Source organism: Rhinopithecus bieti, unplaced genomic scaffold (genome assembly GCF_001698545.2).
Source record: "Rhinopithecus bieti isolate Rb0 unplaced genomic scaffold, ASM169854v2 scaffold_54, whole genome shotgun sequence".
Lineage (NCBI taxonomy): Eukaryota > Metazoa > Chordata > Mammalia > Primates > Cercopithecidae > Rhinopithecus > Rhinopithecus bieti.
Window position 1 is genome coordinate 3,050,511 of NW_016803233.1, and position 20,955 is coordinate 3,071,465.

The window sequence follows — 20,955 nt, forward strand, 5'->3', positions numbered from 1 at the left end:
TGATATATTATAGTATATATAATATATTATATATAATATATTATATACACTGTTATATAACATTATGTTATAACATGTTATGATATGTTATATGTTATTGTATATAACATATACTATATATTATGCATAGATACATTATATAATATATAACATATTATTATATATGATATATTATATATTATAGATAGATAGATAGATAGATGTCATGGTGGTGGGAAGACAGGGGGAGGAGAGGAACAGTTTGGTTCCAGGAGCCCATGGAGAGGAAACTTTATATAAATATATATATACATTTTTTATGTGTGTGTGTGTATATAATATGTATATATATATATTTTTTTGAGACAGAGTCTCACTCTGTTGCCCAGGCTGGAGTGCACTGGCAACATCTCAGCTCACTGCATGCTCCACCTCCCAGGCTCAAGCAATTCTCCTGCCTCAGCCTCCCAAGTAGCTGAGATTACAGGCGCCCACCACCATACCCCGCTAATTTTTGCATTTTTAGTAGAGATGGGGTTTCACCATGTTGGCCAGGTTGGTCTCGAACTGCTGACCTCAGGTGATCCGGCCACCTCAGCCTTCCAAAGTGCTGGGATTACAGGTGTGAGCACTGTGCCCGGATGTTTACATATAATTTTAAAAGGTTTTTACGACACATGAAAAGAAAACAAACCCGTAAGCTTTTATCTGTAACTCACAGCAACTGAGACAAGTACTGCTTTAATTTTTCCTCTTTTCCATCTCAGTCTCTAGCCAGAGATTGTCAATAACCAGACACTTGACGTTAAGATAGGTATAATCTGCAGCCAAAATCAAATGCCCTGCCCTTTTGGGGTGGCAAGAGGGGTGAGAATAGGGAAGTTGAGGTGGAAATAAAGAAAAATTTTACCTAGGGGAAAGAGTTTATCCTTCCTGGTTGACTCTGAGGTTCCAGACTCAGTCTTTGCACTGTGACCTAGGTTCCGACCCAGGTTTCAATAATGGTGAACTTCGGTAAGTCGGTTAACCTCTCTGAACCTCATTTTGTCCCATCTGAAAAAACTGGGTTGAAAATGTTTCCTAGCCAGTACTAGTCATTCACTAAGCAGTAAACAAGATAATGCACCCATCACACAGTGGGTTCTCGCCAGATGTAAGCTGCTGTAAATAATTACTATTACTATTTAATACTATTATTATTACTGCAAATCTTCACCATCAGTCAGAGGTAGGAATTAGCAGTTCCCATGCAGAGATAAGAACCAGGGATTCAGCCCCTCTGTAACAGGCAAACCCAACTCCTCCTATGCTCCACCCCCCAGCCCTGTCCATCAACCCTATCTGCTCACTTCTCCTAGAAACAGCTCCCAGAGCTCAGTCAGCCTGCCTCCCTGGAGGACTTACCTAAGACACCTCCTCTAGGAAGGCTTCCCATCAGCTGCTTCCTTCCTGGAGCTCTAGCACCACCCTGTCCATCTCTGGGAGGACCAGTAACTCACCCTGGTATTGTGGCCATGTGAAAATCATACATTTGCCTCCTTGCACTAGATTCCGAGGGCTCTCCAAGCTCTTCTTGGCTGCATAGCTGCAAGTCTCACACTGTCCTGCATGTGAGATACTCAGTAAATGGTGCAAGACTGAATTTTTATGAATCACATGAATTAATACAGGAAAAGTTCAAACCTGCACAAAGTCAGGGCTTAATATCTATATAATGCCATTTTATTATAGCTATTAGTAGTACTAAGTAACATTACTCCAAATTGTACCTATATTAATGCTGTATTATCATCGTCGATGCTCTTTCTCTTGCTCTGCGTCTCCCAAATGCACGGACTGGCTCTTGTAGACTATAAAAACTATAGTTCCTCTTGTTTGTTCCCTGTGAGAGCCTGACACAGTTCCAAGGGCATATTAAGCTTCTATAATTCCCATCCAGGGCCTTACTGAGTTTTTCCAGAAACATAATAAGACAGGAAATGCTGCACAAAATGGGGTGGACTGAGACTTTTTTCGTCATGATAGCCGACTGTTTTTTTCCTTCCGTCTTTCTTTTCTTCCCTCCTTCCCTCCCTTCCCTCCACTTTCCTACCTTCCTCCCTTCCGTCCCTTCCCTCCCTTCCCTTCCTTCCTTCCTTCCTTCCTTCCTTCCCCTTCCTTCCTTCCTCCCTTCTTCCTTCCTTCCCCTCTCCCTTTCTTTCTTTTCTTCCTTCTTTCCCTCCCTCTCTCCTTTCTTTTCTTCCTTCTTTTCCTCCCTCTCTTCTTTTCTTTCTTTTCTTTTTTTGACAAGGTCTTGTTCTGGCTGGAGTACAGTGGTGGGAATATAGGTCACTGCAGCGTCAACTTCCCATGCTCTGGCAATCCTCCAGCCTTGGCCTCCTGGACTACAGGTGCATGCCACTGGCTAATTTAAAAAAAAAAAAAAAAAAATTTGTAGAGATGAAGTCTCATTATGTTGCCCAAGCTGGTTTCCAATTCCTCCCATCTCAGCCTCCCAAAGTGCTGGGACTACAACAGGCAAAAGCTACCATGCCCAGTCTTTCTTTCACTTCCTTCCTTCCTTCCTGCCTGCCTGCCTGCCTGCCTGCCTCCCTGCCTGCCTGCCTCCCTGCCTTTCTTCCTTCCTCCATCCCTCTCTCCCTGCCTCCCTCTTCTCCTCCTCTCCCCTTTCCTCCCCTCCTTTCCTTTTTCTTTTCTCTCTTTTCTCCCTCCCCTCCCCTCCCCTCCCCTCCCCTTCTCTTCTCTTCTTTTCTTTTCTGACAAGGTCTCGCCCTGTCTCCCAGGCTGGAGTGCAGTGGTGCAACTACAGCTTGCTGCAGCCTAGAAACCTCGTGGGCTCAAGTGATCCTCCCGCCTCGGCCTCCCAAAGTGCTGGGATTACAGGCATGAGCCGCCATGCCTGAAGGTTCTTTTCTTTAAGCAATTCTGCTGTAATTGTTTACTGCAATTGAAGCTAAATCTGAAAATCATGCTTGTTCCCCTGATGGAAATAGCAATGGCTTACCAGCAGAGAGAGCAAAAGTCAGTGAGCTACCGGAAACCACTATTGCTTAATAATAGCCGACCCCATATTATGGAGCCCTGTGTTAACCGGCAGGATACAAAAGAACTGGCAGAAAAAACAAACACACAAACAAAAACCAACATATGTTGAGGGGACGGAGAGAGAAAGGAAAAAGGAAAAGAACCGAAGAACAGGGTTATCCAGTATCTAAGGAATGATGACTTTTCCAGGCACATACAGACTATCACTAAAGTATGTAAGGAACTGAAGCAATTCAGAGTAGCATTACATACAAACAGTTCTAAGGGGAAAATGTCAACGCCCTGTGAGCGGGGAGGTGCTTGCTCAGTCTAGCATTCAAGTCAATACCCACTAATTAGGGAACACCCACTGTGACATGCCAGCTCCCTGCTAGGCGCTGGGGGAATGGAAAGGAAAGACATGAAATGCCTGAGGGAGCTTGTGCAATGGGTTAGAGGCACCTATAACCAAGGAGTTGCAAACTGCTGGCCCCGGGGGCCACATGCGGCCCACAGGTATTTGGTTTGGCCTATGAATGTTCCTTTAAAAACCTAACTGAAAACATTTAAAACTCAGGAGAGTTTGTATTTTAAAAGGCTTCTCTTTTAAAAGTGGAAGCTCTGGCAACACTGGGTCTATCTTTTGGCATGAGGAGAGAAAGGAGGCCAGGGGAAGAGGGAGCTGGAATCTAACAGCAGCCTCTGTTAACATCTAGCATCCTCTTTCTCTAACAGTATCTCTCTGATAACATCTAGAAGAGGGACCCCCTGGTTTGCCAATCCAGACACTTCTTTTTTTTTTTTTTTTTCTTTTTTTTTTTTTTGAGGAGCTGAGCTTTGCTGCTGTCAGCGCAGTGGCCGGATCTCAGCTCAGAGCAAGCTGCACCTCCCGGGTTTACGCCATTCTCCTGCCTCAGCCTCCTGAGTAGCTGGGACTACAGGCGCCTGCCACCTCGCCCGGCTAGTTTTTTGTATTTTTTTTTAGTAGAGACGGGGTTTCATCGTGTTAGCCAGGATGGTCTCAATCTCCTGACCTCGTGATCCGCCCGTCTCGGCCTCCCAAAGTGCTGGGATTACAGGCTTGAGCCACCGCGCCTGACCGCCAATCCGGACACTTCTTACTGTATTTGATCAGGCCCACCTGGTGTGGTTGTACAATCTGTGCATCCACCTAAACAGCTGAGTCTGGAACCCCTGACAGGAACCCACTGTGGAAACAAAATAGTAATACAACGGGGTATGAGCTGTGAGAACTCACACACACTGTGCTGGGAGGGGATCAAACACTGAGAACTAGTGTGAGGAGATGAGGGAATGCTTCCAGGAGGAGGTGACCCCTGAACGGAGTCGTAAAGTATAAGTAGTAGTTCATTAGAAGAGGAAATGGGGAAAGAGACAAAATCCTGTCCCATTTCCCTGGCTGGCTGATTCTCTCACTGTGTGAGACACAAACCTTAGAGAAGAATCTGCAGACACAAATCCTCTAAAGTCTGGAAGAATCATTTCATTGCAAGCCTTCAAAAATATTCACGCCCCACATTCACCTGCTGCCTCTGATCCCCACAATCATTATTTCTAACCCCAGGCAATCCTGACAATCCTTATTTCTGACTCCAAGGCAGTGCTTTCCTCCACAGGGCGAAGGCACTCAGCCTTGGGACAGTGAGGGCCAGATTCCTAGCCCAGGGCCACCGTGCATTCAGCAATTCAATACATGCTCACTGAGAGCCTCTGACGCACAAGGCACTCAAGCTAATAATGGGAAGCCATTAAAAGCTTTTAAGTGGTTGCCTTTCAGGATCTAGTTTGCCATTTGCAAAGCTCACTTGCTAGCAGGAGGGAGGTGCAGGATGCTCCTTAGCTTTTCCTTTTTAACAAGATCAGTATGCAGAGAATGTCTTCCAGTTGGAGAAAGTATGTATGGAATTTCCAGAGTCATGAAAAGGAAGAGATATGGCCCTTGCAAAGTCTGGGGAAAGGAAAGAAGAGGCCTCAGGCCAGCCAGGAACTTAGCAAAGGCCAGGGGGTAGCCCCCCTTCCCCAGCATGCCTGAAGCCCCCTCCCGCTCCTCTCTCTTTCCAGAAGGCACACTTCTGGGGGACCATCTGTCCCAGGTGTTCTCGGGGAAGGCAGCCCTATAAATGGGGAGGGACTGCAATGACCATAGGAAGGCCAGTCTGCCAGAGGAAGCCACTAGTCTCCACCGGCTGGGTCTGGCCAGGGCTTTTCACAGACGAAATGAAGTCTTTTGTTTAGTGAAAAGCAATGTACCACATGGAGAGGAGATATCTCTCTTCAAAATCTCTAAGTGCGAAGATTGGCTGATGTGATCCTAATGCTGCTGCTGGCCCAGTGGGATGAATCATGACCTAAGTGGGACTAAAACTATGGAACAAACTTAGTCACAATAAATGCCGGAAGGGAACTCTGTCTTCTTTAGCCACTCTCCTATAAATTCCTGGGGACTTTCCACACAGAGGACCTTTTCCTTTTCCCATTTCCTTTTGAAAAAATGGGAAAAGCCAAGCATTCCACCAGAGGGTAACTGACATACTCTCTGCTACATTACCTAGAATGTTCCAAACAGACTCCAGGCTGGCAACCCCTCCTCTGGACAAATCTCTCTGGCAAAGGCACATCACTCTAACCTCATCCCTGCCCCAGCTCAAAACCTTCCATAGAGCCGAGCATGATGGCTCACTCTTGTAGTTACAACACTTTGGGAGGCCAAGATGGGAGGATCGCTTAAAGTCAGGAGTTTTAAGCCTGGACAACAAGTGAGACCCTATCTTTATAAAAAATTAAAAACAAAACATTAGCTGGAGGTGGTGCCATGCACCTGTAGTCCCAGCTACTCTGGAGGCTGGGGTGGGAGGATTGCTTGAGTACAGGGGGTCCAGGCTGCAAAGAGCCACTATGGCTCACTGCACTCCTGCCTGAAGCAACAGAGCAAGACTCTGTCTCCAAAAAAAAAAAAAAAAAAAAAAAAAAAAAAAAAAAAAAAAACTTTCAATAGCTCCCTGTCACCCACAGGGTAAAGTCCTAATGCCTCAGCACAATTTGGAAGATCCCTGGCTAACTCCTTCCTCAAACTTTGCCCTCCAAGAAGTCCTTTCTTTGTCTCTTTCTTTCTTTCTTTCTTTCTTTCTTCCTTCCTTCCTTTCTTTCTTTCTTTCTTTTCTTTTCTTTTCTTTTCTTTCTTTTCTTTCTTTCTTTGTTGTCCAGGCTGGAGTGCAATGGCTCGATCTCGGCTCAATGCAACCTCTGCCTCCCGAGTTCAATCGATTCTCCTGCCTTAGCTTCCCAAATAGCTAGGATTACAGGCACCTGCCACCACTCCTGGCTAATTTTTGTATTTTTAGTAGAGATGGGGTTTCACCATGTTGGCCAGGCTGTTCGTGAACTCCTGACCTCAAGTGATCCACCCGCCTCAGCCTGCCAGAGTGCTGGGATTACAGGCGTGAGCCACCGTGCCCGGCCCCAAGAAGTCCTTTCTGTCTCCAAAATAAATTCCAAACTCATCCTCTTCTCTTCCTCTCCACTGCTAGAGCCGGGTCCAGCTCTCTCTCTTGGATTGCTGTAATTCAGTCCCCAAATGGGCCACCTGCTTCCATTGATCCACCATCTACCCAGCAAAAAGGTCAATCAAATCAGGCACCGCCCAGCTTAGCAGCCACCAAAGACTTAAAAAAGCACTTAAGGCCCTCCATGACCAAACACTTGTTCACCTGGACCCTGAGCGTTCACTCCTGTCCAGTCACACGAGTCTCTTGACACTCTGAATACACCAAAAGTTTTGCAGCCTCAGGGCCTTCACATATGCTATTATCTTTACCTAGGATATCCCTTCCCTAAACTGTTTTGAAAGAAATTTAAAGAACCAGCTGGATGCTGTGGCTTACAGCTGTAATCCCAGCACTTTGGGAGGCTAAGGCAGACAGATCACCTGAGGTCAGGAGTTTGAGACCAGCCTGGTCAACATAGTGAAATCCTGTCTCTACTAAAAAAAAAAAATACAAAAATTAGCCAGATGTCAGGGGTTGTGCCTGTAATCCCAAATACTCGGGAGGCTGAGGAACCAGAATTGCTTGAACCCAGGAGGTGGAGGTTGCAATGAACCAAGATTGCGTCACTGCATTTCAGCCTGGGTGACAGAGCAAGACTTTGTCTCAAAAAAAAAAGAAAGAAAGAAAAAGAAAAATTCGAAGAGCTTAGAATTGACAACCATGAACATCTTGTCATACGTATTTTCCAACTTTTTTTCTTTTCTACATATTTTCAAAATGTGTAAGTGATATGTGTAGGTATCTACCTTCTTCTTTAAAAAAAAAAAAAGCATTAAAGATAAGCCAGACACTATGGGTCCTCCCTGTAATCCCAGCACTTTGGGAGAACTGGACAGGAGGATGGCTTGAGGCCAGGAGTTCAAGACCTGCCTGGGCAATATAGTGAGATCTCATCTCTACAAAAAATATAGGCATGGTGGCTCACACTTGTAGTCCCAGCTACTCCAGAGGCTGAAGCAGGAGAATCATTTGAGCCTGGAAAGTAGAGGCTGCAGTGAGCCACGATCACACCACTCATACTCCAGCAACCTTGACAGAGTGAGATTCTGTCTCCACAAGTAAACTAATTAATCGAATTTTTAAAAAAGCAATAAAGGCAAAGTTAACGTAAGTTTTGACCTTCACAATCACCCCACTCCCCCTCTCTCCCCAGATAATGACAGTGAGTTTGATATAGATCTTTCCAGCCCATTTTTAAAACCTTCACATTCATCTCTAAATATCCTTAAGTAACATACAGCATGAGCTATGAATTCTCAGTCTTACCTAGGAATGGGGCTGCACATGTTTCCAGTTTCACTACCTGCTGCCAAGGTGGTCTCTAAAGTGACCTCACACACTCACTAACGGAGCTGAACACCCTGTGCCTTGTCAACACTTGAGTCAGACATCCTATTTCTGGCACATTGTAAAACATTAAACATGTATCTTGTGGAAACACCCAGATGCCCTTCAAATGGAGAATAGATAAAGAGTGGTATATCCATACAACAATATACCAGTTAGCAATAAAAACTACCAAACCCCTGATGTATACAACAACATGGAAGGGTCTCAAACGCATTATGCCAGGTGAAAGAAGACAAATCCGAGAGACTACATACTGTATGAATCCATTTATAGGACACTCTGAAAAATGCAACACCGTAAGGTCAGAAAACAACTCAGGGGTTGGTTAAAGCTGGGGATGGAGAAGGAGACTGGCTATGAAGGGACAGGAGGGAATCTGGGTGAATGACGGAAATGTTCTATGCCATGACTGTGATAATTACACAACAGTGTCACACAGTTCTACGCATTTATCAAAACTCTTAGCATTGTATCCTAGAAAGGATGAATTTTACTGACTAGAAATCAGATCTCCAAAACCTGACTTTGTTAGCAAAATTTAGAATCTTTTCACATTTATCATCCACTTTGCTTTTTTTTTCTTTTTTCAGACGGAGTCTCACTCTGTTTCCAGGCTGGCGTGCAATGGCAAGATCTCGGCTTACAGCAACTTATGCCTCCCGGGTTCAAGCAATTCTCCTGCCTCAGCTTCCCAAGTAGCTGGGACTACAGGCGCATGCCACCATGCCCAGCTAATTTTTGTATTTTTAGTAGAAACTGGGTTTCACCATGTTGGCCAGGATGGTCTCGAACTCCTGATCTTGTGATCCGCCCGCCTCAGCCTCCCAAAGTGCTGGGATTATAGGCATGAGCCAAGGAGCCCAGCCATCCACTTTGCTTTCTATGAGCACCGCATGGTCATATCTTTCGTCCAATTTGCTATAAGGCTGTTTGTCTTTTTATTGTTGACTTTTGGGAATTCTTCATACATTCTAGATATTGGTGCTTTGTAATGTGTTATCAATATTGCAAATATCTTCTAAGTCTTTTATTTGGCTTTTAATACCATTGTAGTTTTTGTTGCTTAGATGTGCCTTTTCCTTTTTTTTTTTTTTTTTTTTTTTTTCAGTCTCTAAACCGTTTTATTTCTCCAGAAGGTTGGGGTGGGCGAGCCTAGAACACTGCGTGCGGCGGTTCCCGGGTCGAGACAGCGCAGACCGCGTGGGGCCCTGCGGCTCTTAGGCGAAGGTGGAGTTGTTCCAGCCCACGCTGGCCGCGTTCATGTCGTAATAGTTGATGTAGACCCCCGTCCGGGCTGATGCGCAGGCGCTCGGCCAGCAGGCTGCATAGCAGCTTGCTGTAGGAGCGGTTCTGCGCGCCGCCGTTCTTGCCGATGCTGTGCAGGCTGCAGAGCGCGCCAGGCTCGCTGGAGCCTCCGAAGGCCATGAACTGGTTCGGGACCACGTGCACCGCGATGTACTGGGGGGGCTTGCCGGTGGCCTGCGCCAGCTGCTGGGTGAGCTCGGAGAGGAACCCGTCTGGCACGGAGGCGCGGGGCACATTGGTGTTTACGATGAACATCGGCATGATGGCAGAAGAACCCGCACGCCCACGCAGAAGCACAAGGCCGCCGCTGAGCTACATGCCTGACTTCTCGGACACTACTGTGCCTTTTTCTTTAATATGGAGTCATATTGATCAGTCTTGCCTTTTCTGCTAATACTTTGTTCCTCTGGTTAACTTCTACTGAGTCTTTGTGTCTCACTCAAATCCTGATTCCTCAGACAGGATTTCAGTATGAACCCCCTTACCTCACAATAACCATCCCTTCATATGATTCTAGTATGCATTATTTCATATTCCTTACAACGTTATTTTTTCTTTGTCTATTTGCTTGTTTCCCCACTTAACAATAAGCCTCTTAAGAACTGGTACTAGTTGATCTACTTTGATCACTACTGAATACCAAGGCCTTGAGCAGAACTTGGCACACCACAGGCATTCCACAAATACCTGACAATAAATGAGATTGAAGAAAAATCCAATACAGGTGCATAGGCTACACATAAACATATGTGAGCATATAACACTGTACATACATGTTAATGACATGTTAGTGCAACAAAGACAGCAAAAAACATCACGTGTCTCACCAGGAAACAACAAATTCAGCTTCTGTGCAAATCTCATGAACCAACATATTTACCTGAAATTCCAAAAAATTCAGACATTATGCACAATAATGCTAGGACTGAGAATTTGGGTTTTTTTAATTAACTGAAAAATAGAAAACATGATCTATATAAACAGGCTGTTGTGAAGCTAAGCATCCACATCAAAGGAATGATAAAGTAAGCAATATAACAGTCACTGAACAGAAATATCTACCCAATAAAAATGACATGGACAGCCGGGCACAGTGGCTCATGCCTGTAATCCCAGCATTTCGGGAGGCCAAGGCAGGTGGATCACATGAGGTCGGGAGTTCAAGACCAGCCTGACCAACATGGAGAAACCCCGTCTCTACTAAAAATACAAAATTAGCCGGGTATGGTGGCAGGCGCCTATAATCCTAGCTACCCAGGAGGCTGAGGCAGGAGAATCACTTGAATCCAGGAGGCAGAGGTTGCAGTGAGCTGAGATCGCGCCATTGTCTCCAGCGTGGGCAACAAGAGCGAAACTCGCTCTCAAAAAAAAAAAAAAAAAAAAGAAAGAAAAGAAAAAAATGACATGGAAAAAGTGCATATAATATTCAAAAATGCCTATGTCCTAACAGTAACTAAGAAAAAAATCAGGATGTGTCCGGATGTGGTGGCTTACGCTGTAATCCCAGCACTTTGGGATGCTGAGGTGGAATCACTTGAGGTCAAGAGTTCAAGACCAGCCTGACCAACATCATGAAACCCTGTCTCTACCAAAAATACAAAAAAAAAAAAAGAAAGAAAAATAGCCAGGCTTGGTGGCATCCCAGCTACTCAGAGGCTGAGGCAGAAGAATCGCTTGAACCTGGAAGGTAGAGGTTGCAATGAGCTGAGATTGCACCACTGCACTCCAGCCTGGGTAACAGAGTGAGAACCTGTCTCAAAACAAAACAAAACAAAAATAACCAGGATGCAACATATACACTACGATTAAAATACAGAAAAAAAAAAAAAAAAAAAAAAAAAACACAGGCTGGGCACGGTGGCTCACTTGTGTAATCTCAACACTTTGGGAGGCCAAAGTGGGAGGGTCACTTGAAGCCTGAGCGTGAGGCCCAATCTCTGCAAAAATAAATAAATAAGTAAAAATAAAACAAGGCAAAGACAAAACAGTGATTGTATTGTTTGTATTCAACTCAAGAAATATTATGTTTTATGAATTTACCAACCCCACCTCCCAGCTTTTAAACATTTATTTATTTGTTTGTTTGTTTATTTATTTATTTATTTTAGAGACAGGGTCTCATTCTGTCACCCAGGCTGGAATACAGTGGTGTAATGGTAACTCACTGCAGCCTCAAACTTCTGGGTTCAAGCAAGCTTCCTGCCTCAGCCTCCCAAGTAGATGGGACTACAGGTGCATGCCACCAAGCCTGGTTAATTAAAAAAAAAAAAAAATTGAGGCCGGGTGCAGTGGCTCATGCCTGTAATCCCAGCACTTTGGGAGGCCGAGGCGCGCAGATCACAAGGTCAGGAGTTCAAGACCAGCCTAACCAACATGGTAAAACCTGGTCTCTGCTAAAAATACAAAAATTAGCCAGGCATGGTGGCGCGTGGCTGTAATCCCAACTACTTGGAAGGCTCAAGCAGGAGAATTGCTTGAACCCAGGAGGCGGAGGTTGCAGTGAGTCAAGATCGCACCACCGTACTCCAGCCTTGGTGACAGAGCGAGATTCCATCTCAAAAAAAAAAAAATTTGTAGAGACAGGGTTTCACTATGTTGCCCAGGCTGGTCTCAGACTCCTGGGCTCAACTGATCCTCCCACCTCTACTCCCAAAGTGATGGGATTACAGGCATGAGCCGTAGTGCCTGGCCCATATTTCCTTCTTCCACCAAAATCCTCGAATTCTCAAGTCAAGTACCTTCCTCCTTAAATCCACATTCCACATGAGTTTGTCATCTTTCTAGATGTATATCTGGGAAGTTGCTCCTTGCTGACAATCCTTGAAAAGTGCCCAGTTCTCAGGACCCAGTTGAAATCACTTATGCCTGGTTATTCAGGCTCTCCAGGATATCCTGCCCCTCACCCTCACCCCACCTGCCTTTTCCACCTTCACCCATACCACCAGCCACCTTAGTGGACTTCCGGTTCGAGGCCTCGAACCTCTGTACTGCCAGCCCACTGCTGTCACCAAGGCCCAGGCTGAGACCCAACACCCCAGTGTCTTCCTTGCCTCCTGGATGAGTCTCTTCCAGCTTCTGGGCTGCAGCAGGCCTGGTTGGCTGTGGTCCCATTTCAACCTGCCTTCTTTCTCTCTTAGCAGTTACATCTGCAGTGTGCCTCCCTCCCACACTGGCAGCTTCCCGAAGATGGCAACAGTTTCTCATTCACGGCAGAACCCCTGTGCCTCACCCACACATTTGATTCACTAAATGCCGATCTCGTCCAAGGCATTGTTCCATCCAGTGAAAATATGATTCGAGCCACATGTAATTTTAGATTTTCTAGTAACCATAAAGTTAGAAAAAACAGATGAAACTAATTTTAATAACTTACTGTATTTAACCCAATATATCCAAAACATTATCCGTTAAATATGTAATTAACATCAAATAATTGGTTCATGAGATATCTTGGCAGGGCGCAGTGGCTCACGCCTGTAACCAGTAGCACTATAGGAGGCTGAGGTAGGCAGACTGCCGGAGCCCAGGAGTTTAAGACCAGCCTGGGCAACACAGGGAGACCCCAGCTCTACCAAAACTACAAAAATTTAGCTGGGTGCAGTGACACAGACCTGTGGTCCCAGCTGCCCAGGAGGCTGAGGTGGGAGGATCACTTGAGCTTGGGAGGTCAAGGCTGTAATGATCTATGGTCACACCACTACACTCCAGCCTGAGTGACAGAGTGAGACCCTGTCTCACAGAAATAAACAAATAGCCCAGGTGCAGTGGCTCACACCTGTAATCCCAGCACTTTGGAAGGCTGAGTGGGACGGATCACCTGAGGTCAGGAGTTCAAGACCAACCTGGCCAACATAGTGAAACCCCGTATCTACTAAAAATACAAAATTAGCCGGGTGTGGTGGTGGGTGCCTGTAATCCCAGCTACTTGGGAGGCTGAGGCAGGAGAATCACTTGAACCCGGTAGGCGGAGGTTGCAATGAGCTGAGATCATGCCACTGCACTCCAGCCTGGGTAACAGGTAAGACTCTGTCTCAATAAATAAATAAAGAGATACCTTACTCTTCTCACTAAGTCTCTGAAATCCAATGTGCATTTAACACATACAGTACATCTCAATCTCCTTTCAAGTGCTCGATACCCACATAGGGCTCACAGCTACCGTATGGAGAGCACAGTTTAAGATGCTAGGGATACAACAGTGAACAGCCTAGAAGTCCATTCTTGTGGCCCCGTCCACCACTTCCAGCCTGGACCCGGCACTTATACTCTGTGCATGTTTGTCCTGGTGCTCTGGCTCCTGACCCTGATTTAGTTTCTCCTCAACACAGCAGCCAGACTGACCATTTCAAAAGCCAAGTCAGATCTAATTGCTTTCCTTTTTAAAACACTGCAAGGAAGCTGGTCATAGTGGCTCACACCTGTAATCCCAATGCTTTGGGAGGCTGAGGTGGGTGGATCTCTTGAGGTCAGGAGTTTGAGACCAGCCTGGCCAACGTAGTGAAACCCCATCTTTACAAAAATAAAAACATTAGTCAGGCATGGTGGCATGCACCTGTAATCCCAGCTACTTCGGAGGCTGAGGCATAAGAATCGCTTAAACCTGGGAGGCGGAGGTTGCAATGAGCCGAGATCGCCCCACTGCACTCCAGCCTGGGCAACAGAGCCAGACTCTGCCTCACAACAAACAAAAAAACAAAAAACACTGCAAAGGCTCCCCATTTTACAGAGTATAAGACAGAATCTTTGGAATGCCCTGCAGGCTTTCTGTGAGGCTCCACACCGCATGCTGCTCAGGTTCTCCTATCTCCCTTGCTTACGCCATTCTCATCTCATACTTTTCCTGGCTGCTCCCCACCGCCCCAACACAGGCTCACTCCTGCCTCCACTTCTGTCCTAGCTCTTCCCAGAGCCTGAAACGCCCGTCCTTCCCCTCCTTCAGGTGGAGATTAACGTTAGCTCCTCCATGGAGCCTGCCCTGACTCTGGCCGGCCAACTTAACTGCGCAGCACCACGCCCAAGCCCTCCAGACACTGGCCCTGCTCTGCCTGTTCCCACAGCACTTCATAATCTTGAATACACAATTCATGTCCTTTTTTATTATGTCTGCTGTTCCTTATCTGTCTAACCCAGCTGTAACCTAAGCTCTAGCATGAAAATCTGTCCTTTTTCTTCCTTTCTGCATCCCCAACATCTACAGCAATGCCCTGCACAGAGTAGACACGCAACAAATACATTCTGGAAAAATGAATGGCTTACAATTTAGTGGGAGAAGAGAGACATACGGTATACTAGGAAGATAAGCACAATGGAGAAAAAATAACTCAGGAAGGGGAATGGAAGAAAAGGAGGCTGCCATTTTATGAGGGAGGAGAATAATACAACAATAATAAACATAGCAACTACCGCTACATAGTAACTACTATGTGCCGGAGCCTGTGCTAAGCACTTTACTGTTAACACAGTAGGGCCAGGGCGACTTTACACAGGAGTTAGTTTTTGCCTGCACTGCCTCCATCTGTCCCCTAGCTGTCTCTGGGGACCAGCCTGCCCCACTACTGTGTGACATCCACTAGGACAAAAGCTCCAAGGGGACAGGGATGTTTGTCTCTTCTGCTCCCTGGTGGATCTCCAGCAGCTCAAACGGTGCCAGGCATACAGCAACTGCTCAGGAAATGAATGCATCCATCAGTCTTGAACCAAGTAGTCAATGTTAGGGCTAATGCACCAGAAAAAAGAGCCCTGAAGAATAATAAATAATAATTGCTTTACTCAAATGTTTTACTGAAGGGTTTACTTCCTCTGTGCTAAGTGCTCTGCTAAGTGCTCTGCACCATCCCTGGGAGGGAGAAGCGATTCTCCTCCCCTGCTCAGCAGCTGAGGAAATGGAGGCCTACTGACCTGAAGTAACTTGCAAAGGCAGTCTGACATCCAAGGGACAGCCCTCTGATTCCTGTCCTTCCTGAGACCCACTTCTGCAGCTTTATTTACCTTCTTATCTGTTTCTAACTTATATAGGCCAGGGTTTGTTTCTGATGCTTGCAGAAAACTAGAGTGAAGTCACTGCCATCTTAAGAGCTAGGCAACTAGAATGTTACCCCTGTATTCAGAAACCACTACTTCATGCAGCCACAGGAAGTAGTAAAGCTCAATAATTGGAACAGTAATGATATTAGCTCACTTTTACTGTGGGCTCACTTATGAGCCCAGGTCCTCTGCCAGACACATTCTGTTCATCATCTGGTTTGTCATCACAGGAAACCATTCTATAGATGAGGAAACTGAAGCTAAGGAAAGTAATTTGCCCAAAAATAACCAGATCTACACTCCTCAGCTCCCTCAGACATCCCCAGTGCCTCCCGCTACTGTCTGTTTTCCTTCTTTTTCATCAGCGTACTTTCCCTACAGGCAAGCCCCCCACTTCCCACCATGTCAAGCTGTCTCACATCTGAAAAAGATAATGACTGTAGACTGTGTATCTTGTTTCCTTGAAGACAGAGCAGTTCTTTCTTTATTTTTTAATTTTTATTTTATTATTTTTTATAGAGACAAGGTCTCACTCTGTTGCCCAGGCTGGTCTCAAACTTCTGGGTTCAACCAATCTTCCTGCCTCAGCCTCTCAAAGGGCAAACATTACAGGCATGTGCCACCATGCCGGGCTGAAACAGCAACTCTTGACAGCCACCTGATTCAACAAAGTACCTGGGCTGTGTTGGGCACTTAGATGCCCCTGTTCTCAAGAATTTCACAGTCAATGATAATAAAGAGTCAGATAAACAAAACAATACCTCATACCTCCCCTCCCCCCCCCACACACACACAACAGTTTGGAATTTTGCAATCGAAAAATGAATGAGACCATTTCCACATCATGTATATAAGTCCTGTGTTTTATGACCTGACATTGTTTTTGTTTTTAATGACAGGGTTGGGAGAGGGGTCACCACAACCTTTGTAATGCTTAGGGTCCCTAAACACCTAAACACACCCAAGACAGAGGTGAGTACTTAGAAGAGACGGTTGGAGGGTGAAGGGAGAGGTAAAGATCATGGAAAAAGAGCTCAATCTCCCATCCACAGTGAAGGTTGATAGTAATTAAATCCTGAAACCTAATTTTGGTCACAAAATCCAGTGGTATACCTGATTGCAGCCTCTTGCAAATGATTATAGATTTTGCACAAAGACTGAGGCATTTTTCTGTTTGTTTGTTTGTTTTTTGAGACAAAGTCTTACTCTATCTCTTAGGCAGGAGTGCAACAGCAATCTCAGCTCACTGCAACCTCCGCCTCCTGGGTTCAAGAGATCCTCCTACCTCAGCTTCCCGAGTAGCTGGGACTACAGGCGTATGCCACCACGCTGGGCTAAATTTTTTTTTTTTTTTTTTTTTTTTGTATTTTTAGTAGAGACAGAGTTTCACCATGTTGGCCAGGCTGGTCTTGAACTCCTGACCTCAGGTAATCTGCCAGCCTCAGCCTCCCAAAGTGCTGGGATTACAGGTATAAGCCACCACACCCAGCCAAGACCGAGGCTTCTGACCTCTACCCATGACTCCTGCTCACACCCACAGCCCAGAATTTTCCAGCATGGCAGCCCTCACCTAAGGCCTCTTGGCCCCTTTGTCTCTGCCTGGTCCATGGCTGCGGAAAAAGCCGGCAGCCAGAACATGAGGTATCTTTGTCCAAGATGTTCAGCTTTCTGTTTGTGCCTGAGGTACATGGGGAGGGTGGGAGACACACTCAGTCCTCCTGCTCAAGGTCAAGGGGTATACCCTTTTCTTGTTCTTTTTTTTTTTTTTTTTTTTTTTTTTGAGACTGAGTTTTGCTGTTGTTGCCCAGGCTGGAATACAATGGTGCGATCTTGGCTCACGGCAACCTCCGCCTCCCAGGTTCAGGCGATTCTCCTGCCTCAGACTCCTAAGTAGCTGGGATTACAGGCATGCGCCACCATGCCCAGCTAATTTTTTGCATTTGTAGTAGAGACTGGGTTTCACCATGTTGGCCAGGCTGGTCTCAAACTCCTGACCTCAGGTGATCCACCTGCCTCAGCCTCCCAAAGTGCTGGGACTACAGGGGTGAGCCACCGCGCCCGGCCCTTTGCTTGTTCTTAATCTCACTATCCTCTAACTTCTGAGAGTCACACTAAGAAGTCAGAAGACTGGTCCAAATCCCTGCAGCTCTGCCACTCCCAAGCTGTGTGACCTGGGAGGATATTTTTAACCTCTCTGGGCTGTGGGTTCCTCATATGCAAAACCACAATAATAATAATCCTATTTTACAGGAAAGTTAAATGAGATCATATAATTTGAAGTGTTAGAACCAACCCTACCCCCATAACAAGAATTCTATCATTGCTATACATTTCATTATAAGTGCCTCGTGGAGTTGTAGGGAGAAGGTGAAGAACATGCTTTGCGTGATAAATAATGTCCATGTTATACATGCACTATTATTGTTCTTATTATTAATTGTCATTTATTACCATTTTTAGTTCCTTAGATTACTTGAGGTCAGAAAACAGAAGAGACAAAGAGGGCTCCTGCCAAAGGACCCATTTTGGCAGCATTCCAAAAGGTCTTGAATTTCTGAGACTCTCTAGGGATGATATTGAAGTGACTGTCCACAGGACTCAATGGTCCAAATGATTCCAGATTGTTGCTCTGTTCCCATCATCAGTCAGGGTCCCACCACAGACACTGGAAATACAAGTTGGGACAGGGGGATGTGGTCCTGATCCCTTAAAGAGATCACAAACCTGCATCAGGAAACAACAAAAAGCAAAACAAGGCCGGGTGCCGTGGCTCCTGTAATCCCAGTACTTTGGGACGCTGAAGAGGGCGGATCACCTGAGGTCAGAAATTCGAGACCAGCCTCACCAATCTGGAGAAACTCTGTCTCTACTAAAAATACAAAATTAGCCGGGCGTGGTGGTCCATGCCTATACTCACAGCTACTCGGGAGGCCTCCCAGCATTTTGGGAGATGGAGGCGGACGGATTACCTGAGGTTGGGAGTTTGAAACCAGCCTGACCAATCTGGAGAAACTCCGTCTCTACCAAAAATACAAAACTAGCTGGGTGTGGTGGTGCATGCCTGTAATCCTAGCTACTCGGGATGCTGAGGCAGGAGAATCACTTGAACCAGGGAGGCGGAGGTTGCAGTGAACTGAAATCAAGCCATTTTACTCCAGCCTGGGCAACAAGAGTGAAACTTTGTCTCAAATAAAAAAAGCAAAACAAGAGAAAAAGGAGAATGTCATGTCTGCAGCCAACTATGAAAGCAAATGTAAAATAAAAAGGCCACACATCCAGAAGAGCCACCTGACATATAAAACTCATAGCAAAGGGTAGCCATCAGCAGGCCTGCCGCTGTGTCTCCAGAGAACCTGGACGGGCAGTTATCCAAGGTATTCCACTTCCCCCAGATAATCTGCCGATGGTCTGCCCAAATGCAGGGCCACTCACACAAATAGGAGGAAAGAACAGGCTGTCTTATAGTCCAGGAGATAGCTTGACGAAGCTGCCAGAGAAACGTGTCCATCTTGGGCAGGCAGAAGTCCCAGGCATAGCAAACACAGGCTCCAGAACCCAGCCAGAGTGCCTGCCTACCGCTCAGGAGGCGGAAAAAAAAAAAGTAAAGAACAGGGAGTTGATTTGATGTGGACAGTGAGAATTCACCAGGTTTTCAGACCAGCAAACATATAAACTAGTGGGGATCAGATATGTCAGAACAGAGGGGAGAACACCCCCTTTCCAGTGTAGAAAAGCTCCAGCCACAGAAACATACAGCATGGAGGTGGGGGGAACGGGGGGCGGGGGCAGGTGTTTAAGACAGAGGAAAAGGAAAGTTAATCAGAAAAAAACCAAAACAAAACAAAATGGACTTCTATTTTCAAGAGAAGCCGTTTATGCAAAAATTCTGCACTCAAGGTAGATAAGGCAACAAGAATAAGCCACTCTTAAACAGGCAAAACAACAAAACCAGTTAACAAATCCCCTCTGGGAATTCAAAGGGTACAGCATATACCCCACAGTGGAGCCACCCAGCCTTTCCATCGTCATACCCGTAAGTGGAATTCCAGTTGGGCCCTTGTGCCGACGTTTTAGACCACGAGGCACGTCCTCACCTCCAAGATGTAACTCATCTCAAATAATGGAGACCAGGCCACGAGGTTTCTCCCAGACATGGATTCTGTATTTGTCCTTCTGCAGCTTCCAGGAAGGTTTTCCTCCTAATAAATCCGTCAGAAAGTTCCACTCAGGGTTCTGAGGATTGATGCAACCCCCTTCTTGACTGATCAGAGCTTTAGAAAGATTCGCTATGACCGCAGGACTATGTCAAGTTGAACAAGTCTCAACTTGTCGCTGCCAGTATGCAAAATAGGTCTGAAACATCTTATAACAGACAACACAGCAGACACAGTCCCTGCATCCTCAGGGCCTCCGCCCACCCACCACACACAAACACATTTCTCTAGGGTTTTTTTGTTTTGTTTTGTTTTGTTTTTTGTTTGTTTTTTCCGGCAAGGGAATAGCCCCAGTAGCCAGGATTCACAGTGGTGGAGTGGGCGAGAGCCAGGCTAACAGCCTCTCTCTGGAAAACCTAAGACCAGAAAGGAAACACCGAAACCTCATCCTCTTGTCTCTAAACCCTTGCATGTGATTTCTTCTCTTCTCTAATGTTCTAGAAGGGCCTAAAGTCAGGAGCTTAGGTGAACAGAAGAATCTTCAATGCCTGCAAACCATTAGGAAAATGCATGAGGCATCCACGCACAGACACATGCAGCTTCAAGGCTGTGCTTCCTGAAAGTCTACACCCAGAACCACAAACACTGGCATAAATAAGAGCACGTTAGCAAGAGAAGGCAAACCTAATTAAATCAATAGCCCAGCCGAGAAGAATTACCATGATGAGGTTTTAGGAGCATCCAACAAACCCCCTCACATGCGATGCAAAAGCAGAGAAAGTCTCAAAACACAGAGTTACTGAGTTTTTGGAAATCACCTTCGCCCAGCCCTAAGCGGGGGTGGGAGGAAGGGGGGAGTGATGGTCAAAGGATGGAGGGATGATTACACATACACAGACCTCTAGTTTCGCCCGAGGGGCCTCCAAACCACATCGTGGCCCCAAATCTGTTCTGAATGCAGAGGGGTCTATTTTTGGAGATTAGTTAATATGCCTTTGATCAAGTTCATAAATCCAGAATTGCCTCTATGCACCGGCCATCCGGTGTCATCCCCCTCCCCTCCCCCTCCCCAAACGCCCAAACCCGCCGCCAGTCTTGAGGCTGGTGATGAGGACAGTGCACACCTAGCACACACGCACTGGATTCCGAAAGCCCCTTTCCTCCCTCCAACTACTAACAGCGCATCCCTTCCCAAGGCCAAGGCTCGAGAGTTTCCAGAAACGCAGGAGACAAAATTGGAACTTACTGGAGGGCAGATCTGGCCGTGTCTCCACAGGTCACAGGGACCGTCAACATCCTTTCCGCAAGGAAATCCACGGGAAGGTGCGGGGGGTCCCGAGGCACATCCTTGCTCGCAGCTCCTCGTCGCCCCTACTCGTCCCGGCCTCCCTGAGCCCGCTCGGCCCGCGGGCCCATGTGCTCGGCGGCCACACGCGCTCTGCCCGGAGGAGCGCGGGGCTGGCGGGTGGCCCGTGACGTCACGGCGACTCGCGCTCGGGCCTCGGGGGAGGGGGGAGGCGCGCGCCGCCCGGCCCGCCGCGTGCGTCCTCAGT

At 46.5% G+C, this 20,955-nt stretch overlaps 1 long non-coding RNA gene and 1 pseudogene across 7 annotated transcripts in view; both read right to left on the reverse strand.

Annotated features, from left to right (window-relative positions):
* The window catches only part of LOC108528735 (uncharacterized), a 283,673-nt gene extending 262,776 nt beyond the window's left edge, over positions 1-20,897 (reverse strand). For 3 of the 6 annotated variants that reach the window (XR_001885281.1, XR_001885285.1, XR_001885277.1), the window contains exon 1: positions 20,649-20,897. This is a non-coding gene — a long non-coding RNA (uncharacterized LOC108528735). Of the gene's footprint in view, positions 1-19,279; positions 19,698-20,648 lie in introns of those variants that run through there. The other 3 variants (XR_001885280.1, XR_001885282.1, XR_001885278.1) reach the window with 3 other exon arrangements.
* On the reverse strand, positions 9,000-9,519 carry LOC108528727 (macrophage migration inhibitory factor pseudogene; annotated as a pseudogene). Its single transcript, XR_001885274.1, has one exon. The product of XR_001885274.1 is annotated as a macrophage migration inhibitory factor pseudogene (transcript).
* Positions 20,898-20,955: the final 58 nt, after the last annotated feature.